At 45.0% G+C, this 25,411-nt stretch overlaps 1 protein-coding gene across 1 annotated transcript in view; it reads left to right on the forward strand.

Moving 5' to 3' along the window:
- Positions 1-7,480: 7,480 nt before the first annotated feature.
- Positions 7,481-25,411, forward strand: part of NCOA1 (nuclear receptor coactivator 1) — a 131,943-nt gene continuing 114,012 nt past the window's right edge. The window contains exon 1 of the mRNA XM_059828029.1: positions 7,481-7,578. The gene's annotated coding sequence lies outside the window, so the exon portion shown is untranslated. The remainder of the gene's footprint in view (positions 7,579-25,411) is intronic.

Raw genomic sequence — 25,411 nt, forward strand, 5'->3', positions numbered from 1 at the left:
TCTTTGCAGGATCCTGCGGCAGGTTCAGTGTTCCCCAGAGCTGACGATGGTCAAGTCACGGCAAGGGAGAGATTTTGACTTGTGTGATTTCCACTGCCTGAAGCTCCTGAAGTGGTCCAGCCGGGGACTTCTGCCAGCAAAGTGCTAGTATGATTTCACAGCACTTGTGAAATCTTGAGCTGGTTCAAAATTACAGCAATTTGCATAAATACCAAAATGGGCATCTCTGGGCTTTGTGTTGCGGTGAGGCGGGGGAATGAAGAACAGCCAACGATGGCGCAGGAGGCCTGTGGCAGGTTGAGCATTCATGGACATACGAGATTGTTGCGGAGACCTGCTGAAAGAAGTTCTTTTCTACTTGGTGTTGCATACATAAATACAGCTTTTCCTTTCCATTGAGCCCTTCTCTTCCTGTGTGCCACCTGGAGATAGCTGGGGTTTAGGGACCCAAAATCCCTCCATCTCGCCTTGTCCTCCTTGCTTGTCTCTCAGTGGGTCAAAACCCAAATTACGTGGCAGCGAAACTCAGCCTGGCCTCTTCAGTCCTTCACATATCCCCAAGGATGACTGCCGGACAGTCTGGCAAGACCGGGAGAGTTGAACAGCGGTCCATAAAATGCTGTTGCTGCTGCTTTGCCCCAACCTTGGAGCTACTTCTACCTCTCCCCGGACGGCTCCCGCAGCGCTGGCTGGGAGCCTCAGCGAATACGCCCAGGTATTTCCACCTGGAGCTGCCCTAGCCTGGAGTTAGCAGAAGTCTGGCAGGGTTCCTGACTGGGGCTCCGTGATGTGCCTCTCCTGTCTTACGGGAGTACCTTGGGCTTTGGGAACCGGCGGGTTAATTTGTCGGTCTTGATCTGTGACAGTAGGAGCAATCTGCAGATGTAACTTTAGTATTAGTGTTGCCTGTTGTTATTGATTACCTAAAGGAGCAAATGCAATCAATTTCTCCTTCAGATTTCTTTTAAAACATATTTTGCACTTTCTGCTTTTCAGTTAAAGCCCTGCAGTTTCATCTAGGACGAGTGAGATCCCTGCAAAACCTGGCACGCATTCAAAACCTTAGAAGTACAGAAAGCTGTTTATTAAACTTCCTCATGGGTAGATAAAAGAACTTGCTTTACTGGAACAAAGTTAATATATTTTTTTTCGTTGAGGTCTTAGTTGTGTAAAATTTTTCTTTCCAAATACAGTGATTGTTTTTCTGACCTTTTAATTTGCAACAGTTAACTGGCAAACAGATTTAGTCCTCTTGCAAAACGGCTTTTTCCTCTGTCTCCTGCAACTCTTATTTGGTATTGGGTATAAATCAGGCAGTAGTACATGAAAAAGTAGATAAGGAGGAAAACAGGCTTTCCAGATGCCCAAAAATGTGTACAAGTTCTTCAGCAAAATCAAATTTAAAGGGAACCTGAAAGAGTATTTTCACGGGGAGGGGAAATGCAGTGAGAATTAGCATTGCCTTGAAACTGTTGCCTGAACATCCTTACTCCAGGGAGATTAAATATCCCTTAAAAATGCAGCACTTAACACTGGCCCGACAGCCTTGGAGTTTGGAGGAGTTGCAAAAAAATATTTGGTGCTGCACGTTACTTGCAAGCAGGCAGAGAAGGAAGGTCCCTGGGGGAGGCTCCATGCAACCCCTTGTGACAAAGCTGTTCTTTATCATTACTTTGTCGTGTGCCCTTTTTATATATAGCACGGCAATGAAAAACAAGTAAATAAATTACGGATTTTGTCAACGTACAATAAACATTAAATCCCTCCTAACTCCTTTCCACTTGCTTTTTATAGTTGGGTATAATTTATTAGCTTTGATTACCTAGGCTAAATGGAACAAACTTCTGCAGCAGAAAGACAGGAGAGGATCCTATGGTCACAGCATTGGCCAAGGTTGGACGAACCCAGAGCTGTGTTCATGTTTGTCTTCATGTTGTAGGTCTGGAGCCCGCTCACCAAGTCAAGAGAGCAATGCTGTTTCGGGCCATGCCTCCACGGACCCTTGCTTATGCATTTTAATATTTAAAAGTCACGACTAAAATATTTAGAGCCTTAAGGAAAATATAACAAGGGAGGTATTGAAAGATGCATGTTTCACATGCTAAATGATGACCGCTTCAAAGGTGCTGTGGTGGCTCGGTCCATCACGGGCTGTGTGAGAACCCAGCTGCAAAGCGTTTATGCCCTGTAGGTCCATGGCTGAAGACGCAGTAGAAAGCACATGACATCGAGGGACTGGAAAATGTTGTAGTAAGCTAAAGATGAAAGGGTTTGGGTGAGATCTAGCTCGCATGAAGGATGACAGGAAGTTGTTTCTTCTGGTCTCTGGAATGTCTGAAATGGTTTAGCAGATATATTTTACTCAAAAATATATTAACAGTTGACCTTGACCCTAAACACCATGCTAGATTTTAGCTTCCTTATACTCTACACTAATTTTTCAACTGATGAGTAGAATTTCAAAGCAGACATATGGATGGAAAGGCTGATGGGTTCAGCAACGCACCAGGCTCTCCTCTGTGTGTTTGAATACATTTTCATGGCATAAGGAGAACTTTTGATACGCTGAATCTGCTATAGTTCATGCGGGATAGTTTAGGTGGAAGGGGTGTCAGGAGGTCATCTGGTCTGAACCTTGCGTATGCTTAACAAGATCGTGGATAACCCACTTCTTGCCCTCAGCTTCAACTGTTTAAACCCATGGTCCAATCCATCAACTTGCATGGGATATTTCTTCTTTCTGTTCTTTTGGGTTGCAGGCAACAACCCAACTTTGATGCTTTGTTGGGGGGAAAAAAGTGGCTACACCTAAAGTAAATCACTTCAAACCATTCAGTGAAAGTTGTCAATAGTTTGAGCAAAAAATGCTGAATACAGGATTTGGGAAGAAAACAGAAGAGCAAAGGTCATGAGTCAATGCAAGGTTTATTGAGAGGGCTTGGGGTTTTTAATGTTGGAAATCTCTAAGTGCATATTCCTACTAATTAAAAGGCTTTCCGATGAAAGGGAAAAATATCCTGGGCTGTTGACGTATATACTCTATGGATACTTATTTCTTTTATCTGTCGTCCAGATCTCTCTATACCTTAAACTGAAAGCTTGTGCATAATAGCACTTGTAAAGTGTCTTTTATTATTGCCTCAAGGTCTTATGTTTTGGAAAGAAAAGCCAGGATCCAGCTCCTTTAGCTTCTTGCTGCGATTCATGGACTACAGATAGTGGTCTGCAGACAGGTTGTGTAGTGATGACCTGGGAAAGCTTAGCAAAATCTTCATATGGTTGAGGACAAGAAAGCGTGTGGCACATGGGAGAGCTTGGGGGGATGGAGCGGTTCTGCCAGGGAATTATGGAAGATCTTTGGTGCTCTCTAAATGAGGCGTGTGTTTCTGTCTGCCTCTCAAACCTGCTTTCTTCTGCTGATGTGGGCTTAGATTGTCCGATGGCCCTGGGACAGCATCGCCCCACTACTTCTTGTGCGGTCCAGGAGTGGCTCTGGGGCTGCCTGTAGGCTGCTTGTGGTTCAAAAGCCATGGTTTCACCATCTCTGGAAGAGGAGAGGTTGTTAATAGTATCTGATATGGTCACCTGCACGAGATGCTGTAGGACGTCCCCAAGTTCAGTTGTATTTGAAGTCGTGGGTTGAGCTCCCACGTGCGGCAGTTTTTCATGCATGCGGACAATGCAGGGCTGTTGCCAAAGGAAGCTGTACTGGGGAGCCACGTGTGGTTGGTGGTCCGCCGTCACTGAGATCTTTTCCGAAGTACAGTTGCCTCTACTCTTTGGTGAGGATATAAGAATAGCATTGATGGATCTGCACCCTGTTTCTAAAAGCGGAGCTTTGAGAAGGATGTGAGAACTGGGCAGACCCTGTACAACACTTTCCCAACTCTCCAGCTTCTGATCTTTCAACATCTCCAGGACTTTCCCAGCCAGAGATGATGTCCATCTTACTAGTAACCATCATGGGTGTCTGCTCTGTGACATGGCCAGTCTTCCCTTGAGCTCGCGCAGATGTTTAGCGTGCACAACATCCTGCGGCAAGGAGCTAAACCACTTAGCTGGGTCGTGTGTGAAGAAACCGCTGTCTCTTGTTTGGTTTTGGACTTGCCACCTGCTACTTTCATTTCTTACCCCCTTGTTCTTGCACTGAGCAGGCGGCTCCTGCCTTCCTAGGCTGCCGCTGTGTCCCTCCTCTGTTACATCCCATCTGGATTGGGAAGGGTCTCTGCTCCGAGTTTGTGTTTGGTGATAAAGATGTGCAAGGTCTTTGGTTGTGATCACGTTGGTAAAAGATCCAGATCTCGTGTCTTTTGCTATTTGCAGCTTTCGGAGTCGGTGTGAGTCTGAGTTGCAGTGGCTTTTGCTCATGGCTTGCAGGAGTATGAGTAATGTAGGGCGCAAGAACTGCTCCTTCTGGGGTTTCAGTGCGAGCACGTGATTAATGATGATCTAGTTATATTTTATGACTTGTCACTTGGCCAATTATTAATCTGTTTAATATATTCCATGTTATGTAATGTAATTCCAGTTACTTGAGAAATCATACTTTACAAAGTTAAATGATTTACCGAACTCGAAGTATGTTGCATCAGAGTTGTTACAGTTTGCAGCCAATCTATTCTTAATAAAAACACGTACAAGTGATTTAAGACCTATATATCCATAGACATTAGTTATTTACTTCCTGTAATTCCTAATTAGGTTTTATACTAGCTTTTTCCTCATCTTCCTGGGATGTGAGCTGGACTGATAGCTTGTTATTAGCCTGGTCATCCTGCTCACGCATTTAAAATATTGACACAACGGCGTGTCCTTCAACATTCTCAAACCTCCCAAGTCAACACTTGCGGGAAGCTACGGTAAATGGTCCAGAGGGTTTCTTGTCCAGCTCTTTTAAAGCCCCTGGGATGCAGTTGAAGATCTCCTATCTTAAAAACGACCAGCTCTGTTAGCTGTTGTTTCACATCTGCCTGCATTGCTGTTTGGAATAGAAAATGTTTCCTGTGGCATGACTATACCATCTGGTTTCTTTCTTAATTAATGAACAGAAATATTTGTTGCATTCTTCTGCCGTTCCTATAATATTGCTGGTGGTTGCTCTGTTTCTGTGCAGTAATGGTCCTCGGCCGTTGCTGGAATTTGCTGTTCCTAGGTCATTTTTGCAACCCGATACGCTCAAACCTGTGAGTACTGTGGTTCCTCTCATTGCATTTTGCTTCTCTTGCTGTTTCATATCACTACATTTCTGATGCATTTTAATATTTAGTTTAGTTTTTCTTCTCTTTGTTATATATATTTTTTTATTCTGATTGTTGCTTTGCTTCTCATGAGAGCTAGGTTGAGATAAGTATTTTTATTTTTTTAAAACAGGAACATCTTCCCTTTCTAGTTTTGGGAGTTTAATCCCCCCCAGAGACACATTGCGCCCTGGGAATCTGGCAACATATTCTTCAAGTTTCCATTATTTATGTTTTTCCATTTTTAATGTTTATTCCTTAGCATCATTTCATCTATTTATTGTAGGGGTAGTGAAAGCAGCTGGGACATATATATTATTTAGAAATTCAAAGACCATCTCCTATGGAAAAATGCAACTTTCAGACTGGAAGCCTGAGCAACACATCAGTTTGTGCATCTTTTGTGTTCATTTATGTGCATGTGTGTGTAAAAATGGATGCGTAACAAGGCAGGCATCCCGTCTCCCGTTGGGATGTGCTCTGGTCATACCTCTGTGTTCGGGTGCGGATCCATAAGCCTCTGGAGCTGCTCTTTGCCAGTGCCTTGGAGACCATGGTGCCGTGTGAGTTTTCCTCCCTCCTTTTGCCTGCTTGATTTTTCTTGAATAAATTGCAAGGAGTGAGTTAAGAGTCTTGTGTTGCTAATGATGGGTGTGTTGTTAAGACAGTATTGTAATGACCATGTCCTTGTAAGTAATTTCTTTTGTAATAGCAGAGCGGCGATGGGGACAAGCAGGTTTTGAACTAATGATGGTACTCCCCTCATCTAACTTTAGATGCTTCGATTTAGAGGTGTAGATTTAATCTAATAATCCTAGTAACCCTGTGAGAGAGAGAGAGAGAAAAAAAGAAAACGGACACATCCTGGAAGTAACTGAACATGGGCTCCTAACCTGGCGGTTCCCTGGGGTCCAAACCTGGTCTGCTGAAGCAGCAGCAGCCTTTGGGGCCGGTTGGGCTGCTGAGGACCTGCAGACATCTCCCTCCAGCATCTCCAAGGGGAGATTCATGGACCTTTTTATTGACTGCAGAGGGACCCTGTAATTACCAGCTCTGGTTTCCAACCAGCTTTTAGGTGTCTAAGGTTGATTAAGATGAATTGCATCCTATAGCTATTATGAATAAAAGTTCAAAAGCAATATTGGGACTTCTGTCTCGGAACATTTGATGGGGTGGGTTCCAAGCTTGGCTATAGAAACCGCATTGTGTGGGGTGGCTTGGAAGAAAGGTTATGAAGCTCACCTCACTGTTTCCATGGTTGGGTTTTTTTAAATTACTTACTTTTAGAATTCAGGTAGTGCATGACAATATGAAGAGCCCTACTTTATGAACTTAGTTTTTCAACCAAGCAAGGTATTTGCAAGCCATAGGTTAGTTGACATACCAGCATTCGGCTCGAGAGGAGCAAGGTTCAGACTGGTATGACTTACAGGAGAGGGGTTAGCTGAAGAAAATGGACATGCTGCAGTCTTGGTATCTTTTTATGGCGTACGTGCTTCACGAGAGAAACAATTATGCTCATCTCAGGTTCAGAGCCTACCTGGCTTATCGAAGGCGATACAGAATGTCTGTGGAAGAGGAGGAACTGGCGAAATCCCCTTGATCCAGTTCTCGCTTAATGCTTAGTAACAACAGCAATTTACTATCCGTGCCTTTGTGAGGCAGGGAAGGATCTCGTTATCTTTGAGTTTTATGAGTTCGGCGGTGGTCTGCAGCCTGTTGGCTGTAAACACCAACTGTAATTTTCTGGTGCTGGTTTTTATCTCCTGTGTTGCGTAGATGCTGTCTCGCTATGGCAGATTTGCTACTAGATCTGTGCTGTGTTTTTCTGGAGGGTAATCTTTATTTCTTAGGAGTGGCACTGGCAAAGAGGGAGGGGAGAATTTAAAAAAAAAAAACGTATCGGTTGGAGTATTAAGCTTTCATTTACTTTATTTCCCCAAGTAGCTTAAAGGTTGAGGAACCTCAAGGAATTCTTTTCCAATGCAATAAAAGAGATACCTTGCAATTGATAGTATTGAGAAGGTCAGCAAGCTATTAATGATGCCGCCGTGAATTAATAGTTGACCTTAACTCTGCTGGTTTTCTACCTAAAACGCTTAAAATTGCATCTTGTGAATAATAATTCGAAAGAGAAATGAAAGATAATGCAGACAAACTGTCTTTTCCTCCACAGGACTCAGTAATCGATGCTGGTCCCCTACCAGAAGAGTTCATGTGAAGACTGCCCAGAGAAGGTCGATGCCTGCGTTTGCTGAGGCTCTGGGATTCTCTTGCTTTGCTGTTTAACTGAAGAGTCCAGTTTTTCCCATGAACCATCTTTCACCTCGGGAAGATAGAGGTAAGGTTGCAGGTCTCTGTTTCTTCTTTCCTCTGGCGGAAAATGTTTAAACCTGTCATGGGGGTGGTTTTTGCTGGAGCACCTCTTCATGCGGAATTAATTACTGAGACTGCTGGAAGGAAACGTCACTGTTTTTCTCTGTCCTTGGCATCCTTTGGGTTGTTTTCCGTACGTGAGATGTGCAGTCAGTCTGCATTGCATTCGTAGCTACGAGAGTTGTTTTAAAAGCTCATAAAGATGAAATTATTGCCTGAATCAACTGCGCTTTCTCAATATGTTTTGCAAAATTGAATAGCTAATTGGTGCGGTGGCAGAATGGTATGCAAAGGATCTGTGCTAAAGAATAATACGTGGTTTTGGTAAGTCAGTGCTATGCTGTAGGCTGGCTCACGACATTGATCAGGTGAATTGAGTCCATAATTAGATAATTTTAAAGGTCACAAACTTGGGAAATCAAAATGTTTTATGGCAAGGGCTACTACAGGTTTCAGAGCAAGAACTGTGTACTTGACATCCTTGTAGCTCTTACTAGCTGATGCATGTAACCACTTGAACACTTCCGTGGTTTGCCCACAACCAGCAATATCTTAAAGGAAAACTGTTGTAATGGAGTGGTAACTCGGAAAGACGGTGGAATATATTTAGAAATTAACAAAATGGTAAAACAAACAGCAGTCGGATGATGTGTTGGCTGGAGCTACTGTATGGCTGTGGGATTTGCAGCCTCTCTCCATCAAGACTGGGAGTGCTTACTGTTGTGGACCATGAGTATGCAGGAGAGGGGAGGACCTGTACCCCTGCTAATTCCCCTGGAAAACCAGCTTCTAGCTGACATGCCGTAAGGCAAAAACTACATGTATCATTACAGCTGCTTTTGTCTGATGAAATCTTATGTTGCTTGTATCACAGTTCCCTGTTTGGTGTTGCAAGAAACTTTTGCGTCGGAGCTGGTTTTGGCTGGAGTGCAGTGGAAAATGGGATATTTCCTTCTGGACTGAGCATGGCTTGCTCCTATGCTCCTCTTCAGTGAGGTGTAAATACTGGTCCCAGTAAGATACTGGTGGTGTATGTCCTCCGTAGGCTGCTTTGGCCACCTGGTTTCTGTCCTTGAGTCGGCTGCTTCCCTAAACTGTGGTGAGATGATTGCTGCCGCAGGGACTGTGGTGGCTTGGAGATGTCAGTGCCCCTGTTCTAGATGTCCTCCCCTGAATGATTTAGTGGCCGGAGGGTGGATAATCGGGTGCCCAAGATGGGGCACAGGGGTGGTGGTAGCTGGGGAGCCATCCCCCCTTGCCCTGATCCATCTGGCTGTTTAGTGTTTGTCCTGTGTTTTTGGGCAAGGCTTGTTGCTCTCTGCCTTGGTGTCTTCCATTTGTAGCACAAATGATGGTGGTAATTAGGCATGGCTGTAAAATTTGGAAATAATGTCACTTCTGTATTGCTGTGTGCTGTCCTGACTGTTAGCTCGGAGTCACCCGGGCAGAGAGGAGCTGGGGGGCTGCCCGTGAGTGGTAAGAAACCAGCAGAGCCCCAATCCAGTGCTGGAAGTGCTGCTCAGAGTTAATTATTAAACCGCGCTTTGCCCGATAAATGCACAGTTGGATTCAGGATTTTTCACTGCAAAAAGATCACCTTTCCCTCTGGACATAACAGCTACTTTTTGATTGGAAGTGGGTAAGTGGTATCACACACAAACAAAAAATCTTAGCTCCTGCAGCTCTTAAGATGTCTTTATTTTTTTCTCCGGTATCTGACCAGATTCAGCTTTTGAAGAGGTGACCTCGTGGGGTGGTGGTGGGTTCTCCCCGCTGCTGACCTCCTGCTTTCGAGGCATCAGTTAATACCTGCCAAGGCTGGGAGCTTGGAGACCAAGGGTTTTGGGCTGGAGCGTGCTGCAGGCTGGGCTGTACGCAGCTTTTCTTCTTTATTTTCTTCTTTTCCGCCCCCCTCTCCAAAGCAATCAGTACAAATCATGCGCCCAGCAGCAGCCAGACCTTACTGGAGACAGCTCTTAACGTCAGGCAGCTTGATGGATGCAGCCCAGGCAAGTAAAGGGTTAAATTCTTAACTATGAAATTGGATATCGTTGTGGGAAGGAAGAGTGAGTTCTAGATTCATTTTAAGGGTGAGGTGCCTCCTCGGCTGCTCTGGATTTCCCCTAATTTAGGGGACTGACGGGCTAGCCTCTGCAGTTGCGTGGGGGGAGCCGGGGGCAGCCTTGCCTTCATCCCACCTGGCACCTCCCAGCCTTTCCTTATTTCCCCCGCCCCTCCACCCTGTCTTATTAAGTTTCCTTCTTTCCTCTAGCAAACGGACTTTTTGGCTTGGCATGAAATCCGGCTGCTGTGATTGAGTTCCCATCCCCTTTATCCTGCGATGGGGCTTTGAGATGAAAAAATGTAAATACGATCGCCGAGACGCTCCCTCCCCCGCCCTAGCCCTAGGTCTTTGCTGAGCCGAAACTCCCTCTTTATTCCTTAATGATCATATTCCTTCCACTTTAAATAGATTTCCTGCTGTTAACAGCGTTTTCAAGTGTTGCAACACTTTATAAATGGTATCTCGTGAGAGGTATTTACTGTAGGTGAATTTCCTTGAAGTTGTAACCTCTGCCTTGCCGATCCCTTTTCCTGGGGGCTGCTGGCGGGGTAGGAAGGACACAGATGACGGGCTTGGCAGTCACCGTACTTCTAAATCATCTGCTCTTCTACCTCTTTTGTTAGTTTTAGAGAGCGGTGTTGTTTCAGCCATGTGTTTGAAACGGAGTCCTGCTGATCAAGACAAAGATGCACGCAGCACTTTTGGGGACTTAAGAAGAAGAAATCCCAGATTTCTCTCGCCACATACGAATTAAAGCCATTGGGCACTCCTGAAGCCTTGCTTTTAAAAAGCAAAGAGCACAAACAAACCAGGAACCCCTGCCATGCCCACTGGAAAAGGCTCTCTAGGTTGTCTGGTAGGGAACGGACAGGACAACCGCCGTGGACCACGTGCAGAGAGAGGGCTGAAGCTTCTGCCACTTTGCAGAGGACACCTACCAGCAATATTGCATCTTCAAGTCAGGCTTCTTGTACTTCTGCTGGCCAGCCTGCAGCCGCAATAACAGGAGATGTGTTTCTCTCTTCAGCATTTCTATTTGGCAACCTGAAGAGTTGAGTCTTTTTGGTTTTTTGGGGTTTGTTTTGTTTTGTTTTGTTTTTTTTTTTTTTTAGCAGAGAAGTTAGAATGAGCATGTGGAGGACCGCAACATGTTTCTTTTCATACATCATAGAATCATCATAGAATGGTTTGGGTTGGAAGTGACCTTAGAGATCATCTAGTTCCAACCCCCCTGCCATGGGCAGGGACACCTTCCACTAGACCAGGTTGCTCAAAGCCCCGTCCAACCTGGCCTTGAACACTTCCAGGGCTGGGGCATCCACAACTTCTCTGGGCAACCTGTTCCAGTGCCTCACCGTCTTTACGGTGACGAATTTCTTTCTTATACCTAATCTAAATCTACCCTCTTTCAGCTTAAAGCCATTACCCCTTGTCCTATCACTACACGCTTTTGTAAAAAGTCCCTCTCCAGCTTTCTTGTAGGTCCCCTTCACATTTGTCATGAAGATGTTATAGCCAGCTGCCAGTAGCAAAAAAGTTTATACTAAAAGCATACACCCTGTTGTAGGTGTTCAAGTTGTAACTGAGTCTCCCCCCATTTTGTTTTTATTTGGTCATTTGATTCTGCTGCAGTCCTTGTTGGTGTAATGTTGAAATACCTCTTTCTGTTAGATGTTTATATCTTAGAGGCACCTGCACGATGCTAAAGACAAAAGTTTCAAGGATATGTTGAGAAGAAAACAGTTGATGAGATTTCAGATGTCTGCTAGTGATGTTGGCTCTTCTGTGTGAAATTAAGGAAGAACTGTTTTGGTACGGGAGCTGGTTGCACTTTCACATCTGGGAACTCTTTCTGTTCCTTTTTTTCTAAAAATACCATTAGATGCTTTTGTTTTCACATGTAAATCCTATAGTTGGACAGTCAGACTGGGTGCTTTGTTTATACAGAAAGTATTTGGCACATACACCTCTTCCATTAAGTAGAACTTCTGGTGCTTAGCTCCTTCAAGAAATTAAAATGTCTAAGTAAGGATTCGGTCATCTTCCATTAAACATTGCTTGCCCAGGAGCTTTGATTAGATCTATTTTGACTACTTTGTTTTAATATCCAGATTGTGGTTTTGCTTATCTTTTGGAAAAAAACACTTCATTCATTTGCCTTACTACTCCTAGAAATTTTAAGCAAATGCACCCTTTTCTTAGGCTTTCACATTTCTACGCAAATCCAGCCTAATTGTTTGACCATGACCAGACAGCAGCTGCAGAAACCCTGCCAAGGTCTGAGATGTCATTGTCCCTCCACCGTCGGTCACTACCTACACGGCAAAGCTGGTGGCTTCCATGAGTTCATCCAACAGCATGGTTCTTGTGACAAGTCCTCCAGGCTGGGCTGAGCCCTCTCCAGCAGCTCTTCAACCCAAGCTTCTTGTGCTGAAGCGAGTGAGAAATGCTCATCATAAGTCTTCGGCTGTGAGCATGGGATCCTTTTCACAGACAACAGAGGAATGGGAACATCTTAATCTGCTGCAGCCACTTCTGCAGTGGTCAATTTATCATCACCTTTAGTGTACAGCATTAATGCAGGTTGCAACACCTTTCTCCACATCTGCGGTGGTTCGTTGAGTAACAGAAGCTTAATTCATCGCTGTCTCCAGCCCCGCCATGTAGCTCTTGCTGTGCCGAGGAGACGAGGTGGAAACGTGTTCGTGGCTTGGCTGAGCAGGATGGTAATCAGCATCCAACAGGACAGTAAATGATGCTGGATATGTTAATGGCTTTTTAGTCTGCTGTGTTCTCTGCTGTCCTCGAGGAATTTCTACTTCTGGGCCACAAAGATGATGTATCGTTTAATTGAAAACCACACTCAAGTGAGTCTGTCAGTTTTCGGGACTTAATGATTTAGTGTTCTTTGTCTAATGTAGTATTTGCTGTACAAGCCCTTCCTGTGGATGTAAGGTTATAAATCGGTACCTATTTACTTTCTTCCATTGTTTTAGCTATTTTGGTACCTCTTTGTCAGTTTGTGTTAGCTGCTGCTCTGACCTTCTCAAGGGCACCTGTTTGGTGTCGGGCTTCCCGTTGGCTGTCAGCTTTCTGGAGGTGAGACACCAGCAATTGCTGATTCTCCCTGCAAAACACAGCTGTGGTCTCTGCCTCTGTAAGCCAGAGAAATATGAGAAATTCTGCCTTTTTTTTGTTCAAAGATGATCCAGAGGTTGGCAGGATTGGAGTAATAGAATCACAGAATGGTTTAGGTCAGAAGGGACCTTTAAATCTAATCCAGCCCTCCTGCCGTGGGCAAGAACATCTTCCACTAGATCAGGTTGCTCAAAGCCCCATCCAACCTGACCTTGAACACTTCCAGTGATATGTGGGGCATCCACAACTTCTCTGGGTGACCTGTTCCAGTGTCTCACCACCCTCATCGTAAAAAATTTCTTTGTTACATCCAGTCTAACCCTGCCCCCTTTCAGTTTAAAATGGTTGCCCCTTGTCCTGTCACTACAGGCCTTGGTAAAGTCTCTTTCCATCTTTCTTATAAGCCCCTTTTAAGTACTGAAAGGCCACTAGAAGTTCTCCCCAGAGCCTTCTCTTCTCCAGGCTGAACAATTCCAACTCTCTCAGCCTTTCTCCATAGCAGAGCTGTTCCAGCCCTCTGACCATCCCCGTGGCCTCCTCTGGACCCGCTCCAACAGGTCCATGTCTTCCCTGTGCTGGGGACCCCAGAGCTGGACGCAGTGCTCCAGGGGGGTCTCACCAGAGCGGTGTCGAGGGGCAGAATCCCCTCCCTCGACCTGCTGGCCACGCTGCTGGGGATGCAGCCCAGGATGCGGTTGGCTTTCAGGGCTGCAAGTGCACGTTGCCAGCCCATGCCCAATTTTTCATCCACCAGTATGCCCAAGTCCCTCTCTGCAGGGCTGCTCTCCATCCCTTCATCCCCCATCTGTATGGATACTGGGGATTGCCCCAACCCAGGTGCAGAACCTTGCCCTTGGCCTTGTTGAACTTCATGAGGTTCACATGTGGCCACTTCTTGAGCTCATCAAGGTGCCTCTGGATGGCATCTCTTCCTTCTAGGGAATAACTACACCACTCAGCTTGGTGTCATCTGCAAACTTGCTGAGAGTGCGCTCAATCCTACCATCCAGGTCAATGATGAAGATACTGTACAGTACCAGTCCCAGTATGGACCCCTGAGGGACACCACTTGTGACTGATATCCGTTTGGACATTGAGCCCTTTGTACGAAGCACAGTTCTGTTTACTCAGCATGGAAGCATTTAAGGAAAAAATATATCACAAAGTAATAGAAACGTGAGCGAGCATTCATCTTGCTGGGCAGTGACACACCTTCATGGGCATCGGCACCCTGGCTGTGTTCATGGGGTGATAGCTATCTGGAGGGGTTTCTTCCTCCTCCCATGAGGTTTTATCTTCTGTCTGAAGATTCTTGGATGGGGCGAAGCTAGCCGAGAGTGGAGCTGGGGACGGTGAGTGAGTTTAACCCTGCAAGAGGCAGGTTCTGCTCCTGGACGGTTGCAGTCATCGCTCCCCTTGCCTTCAGCAGACGTACTCTTCACAGCAGCTTCCAGGGAAGACATGGCACAGCATGATACCTGAAAAGGAGGTCCTTTTATCTTCTAAAAATAACAAATAAACCTGCTTAGAACTGCCTTTTTGTTTGTTTCCCTACTTTTGATCTTGTTTTTGAAAGAGGAAGATTTTAGACAGGTTAAACCCTTAGTAAGGACTATTTGTGCTTTTAGTTAGAGAAGTCTTTTTTATCTTCCAGTTATCACTAAAACCATTTTTTAGAGCTGATGGGAGTTGTGTAACCAGTTGTCAATAACTCAGGAGAGTGATAAGATCTGTTTCTGGTAAACTTTCAAGAGATAAACACGAAACCCCAAAGCTACCGCTTGGCTGACAAAAAATGAGAATTTTTCTGGTGTTTTTTCACTTCTGTGCTGAGTTGTTGGTGAATACCTTTCACCGGTGCCAGGGAGATTTTCCTAAGTACATGGCTCTGCTTCTCAGAAAGAAAACTATCAATACCTAGTTCCTGTGGTTTGAAGATGGAGGTATACGCGTTAAAACACACACGCACATGCCTGCTGCCACCAGGAAGAGACTGAAATTTAAAGTATTTCCTGCCTGTTTTGCACCAATACTGGTCTAAATTATTATTTACTATTGAGTCAGTCTTGTGAGCTGGAGACGGCGGCGTCATCTACAATAGTGCTTTCCAAGAACCAGAAATACTGGTAAGTAATGTTCATTACAGGCAAGTTTTAGGAGCACAACACCCATGAAATCCTGATGATTCGGAATGCAAATCTTCATTTCGCTCATCCTTGATCAGCATTTCTCTGTGGCATCCTGTCCTCGTCTTCCCTGACATGCCAGCATCTCAAAGCACCTCAAATGATTCTTAAAACTTCAGAGTATGTTGCTGGTAAGAATTATCAACTCAGGGTGAAATTCAACATCTGCAGAGAAATTGTCTGCATTGTCCGATGCTGCGCTGGAGTGGGATGGAGAGTCTGCGGAGAGGCTCTGCCTGAGTCTGTGGTGTTAGGGTAGCTAATACACAGGGAGCTCTTGCCTCTGAGGTGGAAAGGTAAGCAATGTTTTCCCATAAAATCTGGTTTTTTTCCCATATATTTACAACACTTGTTCTCCTCCTTGAATTTACTTAACTCTTGGAGTTGTGAGTTAGGGATTAGGAGAGCGCTAGCTGTTGCAAAGACGACGAGGCGGTAGGAATACATAGCAAAAAATATGTAGGTATATCGCAGACTCCTCATAGATGCTTTTTTCTTTTATTTTCATAAAGACCTTAGACTCCCCTTGCAGATTTCAGAGAAGTCTCGTGAGGTTAATAAAGCCTTAGCTTTAATGTGCTTTCCCTCCTCACCCCTGCTTCCCCTACCTTGTTATCCTGGAGTTTCTTTATACAATGAAAGGCATACATTTGTTTAATGGAGCTGTCACGAATCCCAGCTACAGATGAACTGCGGAATGTATATTAAAATATATTTGGCGAAGTTAAAATGAAATTCAAAATCAAAGGAAAATTGCCCCGTTGCTTGTTACAGTTCGTATCAAAATGTCACCTGGGAGAAAGCATATTCCTTTTAGAAGCGTGAATGGGTTGTTAAGAAGGGACAATTTTATCTGTAGGGAAATTCTCTACTGTCTTAAGCCCAAGTGTGAAGAGGGAAAGGCAAACTAATTAGCAAATTTTAATAACAAAGTAACGGAATATCAGATGGATGGTATGTCTTTTAGCATTGGATTTATACAGCTGAGCTGTTTCAGCGTATCTCTGAATGTATAGCAAATGAAGGGAAAATCTTTTATTAAGATATTGGAATAAAATTCTGATTTAAGCCTTAAATTTATAGCAACCATAATAGTAAGTAGTCCAGAGATGGAAAGTAAGTGAAACATCACACTTGAAGTGGAAGGTTGAATGAAAAAAACTTCAACAAACATCTCTAAAGAAATGCAATAAAAATCTGAATGGGCGATTCAAACCCCGTAATTGCACAAATGAAGAACCACAAAGGAAATGGATGTTCTTGTGCAAGGAAAGGTCATCCCAGATCTTGACAATCATTAAAACAAAACCCATTGGTCTTACTGACAGTTTGTTACATGAGAGTTGTAAACTGAGAATTCTGCTCAGTGGAGCTGGAACAAGGGTGGATACAAGGAAAAACTTCTTCACCGTGAGGACAGTTCCTTTGTTCAAGGAACGTGTGGACGTGGCACTGTGGGACATGGTTTAGTGGGCATGGTGCTGTTGGGTTGATGGTTGGACTTGATGATCTTACAGGTCTTTTCCAACCGTAGTGATTCTGTGACAGATCCCAGAGCTGACCCAGAGCAGGTTGGACCGGAGACATCCCAAGGTTCAACCTCAATTTCCCTGTGACTCTACAAAATATTTAGCATTTCAATACACAGTGTTTGTAAAGCAGACATGCAGCTCTTGGCAATTGATGAACAACAAAACCAGGAATTTGCTAAAATTTATAGGAAATAGAGTCCAGATCCATGAATGACTATTGTCAAGGCATGGAGAAACCCCTTAGGGAGCAGGGCATGATATTACTAGTGGTCATGTAAGGGGGCAGCAGTTGAGTTTAATGACATTACTTTCTAGTAGAAATCCCTTCCTCTTACTGCACCCTAAGTGAGCATACGGCTTTACTGCGTGTTCCTCGCTGGCAGCCAATTTTAAGCTATTTAGAAATTTGAGGACATTGAAAGTTCGTTGTGTCACAGCTTCTGCCTCGCACGGCACCGAGTGAAGCTCTGCTTATGCATCTGCAGTGTAAAACGCTCATTAGGGTTTTCATCCCTCTTTGTAACTTCAGAGCATTAATATTTCTCCCTGCTTTGATCCCCGCAGAAGAGAGGGAAGCGAAGCTGCCGAATGTTGCTGACTCTCATCTTGCTTGAATGGGAGACTCCTCCAAATTTCTTACATTTGTTGTCTCCTCGCATTCTGCAGTCTCATCTTTAATCCCTCTCTCCTGTGTCTTTAATTCATGAAAGTAAGTAATTAGAGACCCAAGCACATGTCAGAGTGATGATACACAGATACAGCTGCAGCAGTTTTTTTTCTTAAATATAATAGTATAATGTCACAAATGAGCTCCCTTTGCTCTTTATTTCTCCGGACTCTATCTTTAGATGGAAAATACAGCTGCACAGCAGCCTCCTGACTGATGTAAAAATGGGGAGGAAGCTTTTCCACTTGGTGTAAGCATATTATTTATGAATATACCATGAAGAATGGCATTGCTGCACGACACAATGGTAATCCCATCGCATCCTTATTTCTCCAGCAGATGAAAATACTTCATTACAATTAGATGTTGTTTGCTTGTTGTTTCCTGAGAGGGTCTGCAGTTAAACTCTGGACCTTTTCCACCCTGCCATTATTAATGTGAGTGTTGATAGCGAAGTATTTCATCAGTCATCTACTGCACGCTAGGTCTGGGTTTGGGATGCTGCAGTGGTCTTTGAAAATGATGGAGTAATAATGGATGAATGACAGGGTAGAAGCAATCTAGCAACTATTTTGCATGTTAAATATGAAGGACAGATAAATTTTACAGCTGTTAGCAATGATTAGAGCATTTGCAGACAAGTAGATAAGTCATTAAAAAAATAAAATCACTCCATATACCACTTACCCATCTATTGTCAACACCGTGGCTGTACGTGGGGTAAATAATTTCAGTAAGTACTGAAATGTTATTAAAATTTTTAATTAACTCATCAGCAGACTAATAAATATTTCATGACGGCTAACTAAATGCCTGCTCTGGTATGTAAGAACGGCGTCCTCCTCGACAGGAGACCTGGTGAAAGCCATTTGTCTTGCCCACGAGCGTTACAGGTGGTTGCAGTGAACTTTCCTTTCCGGTCTGGTGGGGTGTCCACCTCTGAGATGTTCTCATTTCAAAGCTGCGGTTTTAAAGAGAAGAATAAAAATGAAAAGTATATATAGCAGCCTAGTTCTTTGTTGTTTCTAAGAGTAATGCAGTGAAGGAAAGGACTGCCTGCCTCGACACGAGGATAGGGAGGTGAGACTTGTCAATTAAATTATTAGCTTGCTCTTTGATACTTGGTTCTGGTGGTGCAGCGTTTCTCAAAAATAATAGTTCGGTATTTCCCCCCTTCTGTTTGTAATAGGTATGTGACTTCGTAAAACACATTAGATGCCCGTAAGAGATCTTTTTGCAGGCGCATACCCACATTGCCACGCTCTCCGTCAGAGGATGGGTGTCACCTTCCAGCTTGACCGCCCAGGGTGGCATCGCCCTTTGCTGGGGCAGCCGTTGTGTCCTTGCCTGGTGCCTTCAACACCATCCTCTCGAGCGAGGGGAGGAATAGCCTCTATTTCTTATGAAAAGAGCCACCAAGGCCAAACATTTTTAATATTAAATAGAATTAATGTGATTCAGCTGCCATTACCCAGGTGTCACATAGCTGCTATCTTCTAAAGGCAGCATCTCCAGCCCCAGCCTTCCCTGCGCTGCAGCAGCTAGCGAGCGCCGCGCCGCAGCTGAGTCCTTTCATGGCTTTGTTTTCACAGGCTTTAATTACGGAGGGGAAAATAAACCTGTTACTTATATCATAGTGTGATGGCATTGGTATAAAACAAGCCGTACCCTTGCACCAGTGTGAAGTTCACGCTGAAGTGCTGGAGCCGTCCGTCTTATTTGCCTGTATTGTTTGTGCAGCTGCAGGAATTGCATGCACATCTGTTTTGCGGTCCTGAAATTTAGCCCCATGCACATTTACAGATCATTGTGAACTGGCAATTTTTTTCCGCTTTCTTAATGGCTTAATAAATAACAGGGGGTTTTTTTGTTGGGTTCTTTTTTTTTTTTTTTTTTACATAGAGTTTCATCTTCCCTTTTCAAACAAAATGTTGCTGGCAGCTGCAGCATGTTGCTGCAGCAATGTTTTTGTAATGCTGACTTTACAGTTGCACGGAGGATGTGTTTGTTATGTGCACAAGTTTTGTTACGTAAAGTGGCCTTCAGTTTTTCCAGTTTGTGCTGGAAGATATTTTATCTTCTACCAAATTCCAGGGATTTATAGCCGGGTAGTTTACCCCCCCCCCCTTTTATTTCCCAGTTGATGTTTTCTTTAAAAGATTGAGTCTTCTGCTTGTGTTTCTTGCACTTATGGGAACCTTTGAATTCATTAGCGATGATTCCTGATTCATCGGACAAAGCAAGAAGTTGTTTTCTCTGGAGCAGTGAAGAATTTTGGGGGAGAATTCAACAAAAGTGACACTGGGTTACTTATAGCTCGCAGCCCTTTGTCACCTCGGTGGGATCCTGCGTCTTTCAAAGGATGTCCTACTTTTCGGAAACGGTATGTGGAGCAGCCCAGCCATTTCGCTGTATTTTCTCAGGCACTTGCCTATTTTTGTATTGTAGAAACAGTTTTAAGGAGTGCTAAGTAGCATTGGTAAAGGATTTTAATGTGGTTGCTTCTCTGCAATGCTTCGTGAAACGGTGTGAGCATCTCTTGCCCTCCATTTAACAGACCAGATACTTGTGGATCTCTTCCGCTATTAATATCTGTGATTTAATAGCATCATTTTGGACTTACTTCTGCAGTACTTTCCTCCCAAAACTCTCCAAGGGCTGTGCATTTTAATTAGTTTAGCCTCACGTTCCCACCACGAGGGAGCTGGACTCCCCTGACCCTCTCCTGGTTTTCCCCTTTCTTTGGTGCATTCGTGCTCTTTACAAGAGATGTTGATTTTTTTCCTTGATGAAGGTGTATTTACACCCACTTTTGTGGTACGAGTTTGCCCTTTTTCCCCATTTAAATATACCTGATCACCACTCTGGTGTTTTTTAACACACCTACTGTATTTAGGGCAGGAGATGCGCCCAGTGTGTAATTTTCCCGTGGTTTCTTGAAGCAAGGGTACGGTTTGTGGTGCTGCCCCATCCCATTTCTTCATTCTTAGGACTTAATTACAAATCTCAATTTTTTTTTTTATTTTTTTTTAATGCCTGACCTCTTATTCTGCTGTTTGTTTCATTAATGCCTGTTGTTTTTGCAAACCTAAGGATTAGCAGCCGGGGAGGCAGGTTGCATCCATGCCTGCAGTGCTTGTGGGTCCGGTCCTGCTGCCTGGCACTGGGCAAAGCGGGTGCAAAACGCTGTCGGTTTAGCTTTAGCTAAGCTCAGCTTTAGCTTTAGCTTAGCGGAGGGGTCTCTCTGCAATTCAGCCCACTGTGTTTTTATCACGTCAGTTGTTAGCATGCACGTGAAACAAAACGGCTTGTGGTGTTTCCATGTAACTTGGAGGTGATGCAGAGGAAAGGTGGTACGAAATGATGCCCTATCGTATTTTTCTCTGCAAATTAATATATTTTTGGGGAGCATTTCCCAGCGGGTGCTCCTGAACTTTTGCAAGCTTCCTATGGCAGGTACCTTTGTTGCAGAGCTCCTGCTCCTGAGCTCTCTGCAGCCTGCTTCAAGGAGAAAGCCTAAAGGAGAACGTAAGTAGAAATTATATAACGAAGAATCAGATCAGTCTTGCTGCGGTAAAGCAAAAAAAAAAAAAAAAGGAGAAATCATCTGTTGGATAAATGTACTGCTAAAAGGCTGCCCCAGCACCCTTGCTGGGCTGCTTTCCCTCCCCAGGGAGTGGGATGCAGCTGCAAAATGGTGTAAGCTTTTCCTTCAAAAATGGAAAGCGGTGTTTAGACATATACCAGGTTTTGGGTCAGGGTTTGGAGCTGACTCTCCAGGCAGGTGTCTAAGGAAAACAAACAAAACCCCGAAGACCTATAAAATCCTTATGTTCCTCAAATGCATTGCTTGGCAAATCTATCCGGATGGAAATGCGGGGCACTGGATGAATCAAGAAGGGGATAAACAGTCAAGAAAATGTGAGCCGCTTCTACATTTGTATGAAGAGAACAGTATTGGGAAAAACCTGGTCATGAAGTGGGGGGGCTGTTTGCCTCTGTCACCGAAGCTACTTAAAATTCAGGTTTTTAATTAGATTTCAAATGGACAGTGTCCTTTCCATGCCCGTCTGCTGTACCATAAACACAGTTGGGGTGCAGCGCTTCCACGTGAAGGAAACGGCGATGTTAGCCTGGGCAGCCTGGACGAGCAGAGCATCCTACCAGATACCAGGAGTGCTCGACACCCGGCATCCCCCAGCAGTGCCGGGGTGCGAATGGCATCTCTTCGTATAACCTTAGAAAACACCTTTCCAGTAGCCGTGCTTGAAAGTTTGGTAACTCAATAAGTTTAAATATGCCTTGAAAATTAAAGCAGTTGTTACATTGAACAATCTCCTTTTTTTGTTTTTGTTTTGTTTTGTTTTTACAAAGCATGAATCTGAGGAAGTGTCTTTATTAAGAAGTCATGTGAGGCCATTGGTTTCCATCTTTGGGATCAGCTGGGCAAGTTACGCTGCACAAAACTGAAGTAAAACTTGGCGAGTGCACCGTGCGTTTACCCCAAGTAACCTCCAGCCGGTGCCGCTGGAACGACGGCAGCGGAGAGCCTGGCGAAAGGAGGAGCCCATCCTTGCACGTGCTGCGCGTGCTGACGTAATATTTGCTCTGCGTACACGCATTTCTGTGTAGAGCAGTAAAATAGTGTCAATAGTGGCAGGTCTTAATATAAACAGTGGATTAATAACCTGAGATGTTCATGCCTTGAGCTTGCGTTTCACCATGGAGCTCCAAAGCACGTTGCAAATGGTAGTAAAGACTTTTCTCCTTATGGGGGTAGAAGGGGCCACATTTTAGTGCCACAAAAATGGTGAGAGGGCTGGAACAGCTCTGCTGGGAGGACAGGCTGGGAGGGTTGGGGTGTTCAGCCTGGAGAAGAGAAGGCTCCGGGGAGACCTTCCTGCGGCCTTTCAGTACTTCAAGGGGGCTGATAACGAAGATGGGGACAGAATTTTTGGTAGGGCCTGTAGCGATAGGACAAGGGGGAATGGTTTGAAATTAAAAGATTCAGAGTAGATCAAAGGAAGAAATTGTTCATGCTGAGGGTGGTGAAACCCTGGCAGAGGTTGCCCAGAGAGGCGGTAGATGCCCCATCCCTGGAAACATTCCAGGTCAGGTTGGACGGGGCTCTGAGCAACCTGGTCTGGTTGGAGATGTCCCTGCTCATGGCAGGGGGTTGGACTAGATGGCCTGGAAAGGTCCCTTCCCACCCAAACCATTCTGTGATTCCATGGTTTTAAGGGTAGAATTGAGGCTGGAGTCTTGGCTTCTCACATGGGTGACTAAGTAAGGATGCTTTCAATTTGTTTCCAAAGGTACAGAGCATAAATAGCTTCCTGTGCAGCACTTTGGAGGTTGGGAAGCTGAGCATCTTTGTGTCTTGGGCTCAGGAGATGCAGGTGGTACTTGGGAATTACTCAATTGGGCACGTAACCCCAGCCTGCGCCTCCTCAGGGCAATATCTGATAGAGCTTCTGTGGTGTTCCTGCCGAACGAGAGCAGTTCTGCTTCTTGCTGAAGTTCCTTCTTGGTAGCAAGAAACAGTAATTAATACTACGTTAAACTAATAAGTTTTTCCTTCCTGCTGTGATTCATTTTCATTCTTTGTGCATTTATATGATGCTTGAGAGTTGGTTGGCGATTCTTGTTCCTAGCAGACCAGCATTTACAAGCAGGATATTGCTGTGTGCAGTTGTATGGGGACTCAGATGTTATCCAGAGATCAGATTGCAGTAATGTAGGGTCAGAAATTTGCTTTACCACTGACAATACTTGATCTTGGGCAAGGAACCTAAATTATCTTCCTGTGTTTCCTGCTCTGAAAGTCCATATTTTATCGGAATAGCAGAGATTTATTTAAATCAGAGTATGGGGTTTCTGCTTCATTTTTACTCGCCCAGGCCAATGTGTTTGTATGTGAGATAGGCTGCTTTCCACCATGATCAACTTTTATTCCCTCTCCCATATCCCCTCTCTGGTCTCTCCATCCCAATTTTAAGTTGTCCTCTTGTTTCGTGGTGAATGGGCATGAGCTTGCTTGGAGTTTCACGCTATCATGGTCATTCTTCAGTCTGCAGAGCACTTTAAAACAGACCCCTCAACTTATTTTGAGATGTGCCCTTTGAGGTTGTGTTTTAGCACCTATTCCAGGTTCTGGGAAGCCGAGTCCTCCCTGCAGCCCCAGCACAGGCAGAACAACCTCCAGGCTTCTCAGGAGAAGGATTTATCTTCCAGTTCCTTTCTGGAATCTGCAAAGGTTGGGTTGTTAGGAAGATCTATCTGCACAGAGGTGTCATCAGCACTCTTGAGTTTGAGATTTCTGTATTGAACAGCTTGGGAAGGAGGAGTCATCTTCTCTGCTTGGGGAATTTCTGGGGAAGGAATGAAGCCCCTCACACCAAAAAACCCACCAGTCTGCAGTAAATTCTTATTTGCTTTGTTCTCTTTTACTGTTGGAGAAGGAAAGGCAAGGATTGAGGATGGCTGGGTTATCTGCTGTTAACCTGAAGACTATATTCTGCTTTTAAAATGCAGGTTGTTGATTAGGAAGGTATCATTCGGCTTTTTCCCTGTATTTCTTGGTAGCTGTTGGCAAGCTAGTCTCTTTTTAAAATTATTTTTTGGTACTCTTTCTGAAAGTAGTATCTACCAGATAGTTGCGCTATGAAGTTGAACGCTCCTAAAATACTTCGATACGGTCACGAAGTCTATCAAAATGCAAAGTGTGGCAATAAACTCATTTTTGGAGCTACATCCAGGGAGATGAGAAGGTGAATTTAGCAGGTTAGAAGTGACTTGGCTGATTCTCTTCGTTTAAGAATTACTCCATGATATCTGCTTAAGAGGGTTATGCTCTGCAAAGCAGCAGAGTGAGCCCTTGAAACAAAAGTACTTTGTCCTTGTCGAGCGATTGCCCATCATTAAAACCTCTGACCTGCAGGATCCGGCCGGCACAGACCTGGAGCAGCTGCCCAGGAATGCCGGCTGCTTTCTCAGACTTCCAAGAAGAGGTTTCAAAATCGGTTAGTTTGAAATATGCCAGTTCTTGTGTTATATTGCTCTGGGTCTGCAGCAAGCCCCTCTCAGCGGGTGGGTTTCCCGGGTCTCGGCTGTAAGCAAAGCAGCCAGTGGATGCTGAAGTTGGGCTAAACACAAGATTCCTGCACCCAGCCCCTCACTAACAATGATTTTGGTACCAGGAGACTGTATGTATTCATAGACTCATAGAATCGTTTAGGTTGGAAAAGACCTTTAAGATCATCAAGTCCAACCGTTAACCTAACCCTGCCAAGTCCACCACTAAACCATGTCCCTAAGCACCACATCCACACGTCTTGTAAATCCCTCCAGGGATGGTGACTCCACCACCTCCCTGGGCAGCCTGTGCCAATGTCTGACAACCCTTTCAGGGAAGAAGTCTTTCCTCATATCCAGTCTAAACCTCCCCTGGTACAACTTGAGGCCATTTCCTCTTGTCCTGTCGCTTGTCACTTGGGAGACCAACACCCACCTCACCACAACCTCCTTTCAGGCACTTGTAGAGAGCGATGAGGTCTCCCCTCAGCCTCCTCTTCTCCAGACTGAACAACCCCAGTTCCCTCAGCCGCTCCTCATCAGACTTGTGCTCCAGACCCCTCACCAGCTCCGTCGCCCTTCTCTGGACACGCTCCAGCACCTCAAGGTCCTTCTTGGAGTGAGGGGCCCAACACTGAACACAGCATTCGAGGTGCGGCCTCACCAGCGCCGAGTACAGGGGCACGGTCGCCTCCCTGCTCCTGCTGGCCACACTCTTTCTGATACAGGCCAGGATGGCGTTGGCCTTCTTGGCCACCTGGGCACACTGCTGGCTCATCTTCAGCCGGCTGTCGACCAACACCCCCAGGTCCTTTTCTGCGGGGCAGCTTTCCAGCCACTCGTCCCCAAGCCTGTAGCGTTGCATGGGGTTGTTGTGCCCCAAGTGCAGGACCCGGCACTTGGCCTTGTTGAACCTCATCCAGTTGCCCTCGGCCCATCGATCCAGCCTGTCCAGATCCCTCTGCAGAGCCTTCCTACCCTCCAGCAGATCAACACTCCCTCCCAACTTGGTGTCATCTGCAAATTTGCTGAGGGAGCACTCGATCCCCTCATCCAGATCATCGATAAATACATTAAACAAGACCGGCCCCAGTTCCGAGCCCTGGGGAACACCACTTGTGACCGGCCGCCAACTG

This window comes from Gavia stellata, chromosome 2, assembly GCF_030936135.1.
Source record: "Gavia stellata isolate bGavSte3 chromosome 2, bGavSte3.hap2, whole genome shotgun sequence".
NCBI lineage: Eukaryota > Metazoa > Chordata > Aves > Gaviiformes > Gaviidae > Gavia > Gavia stellata.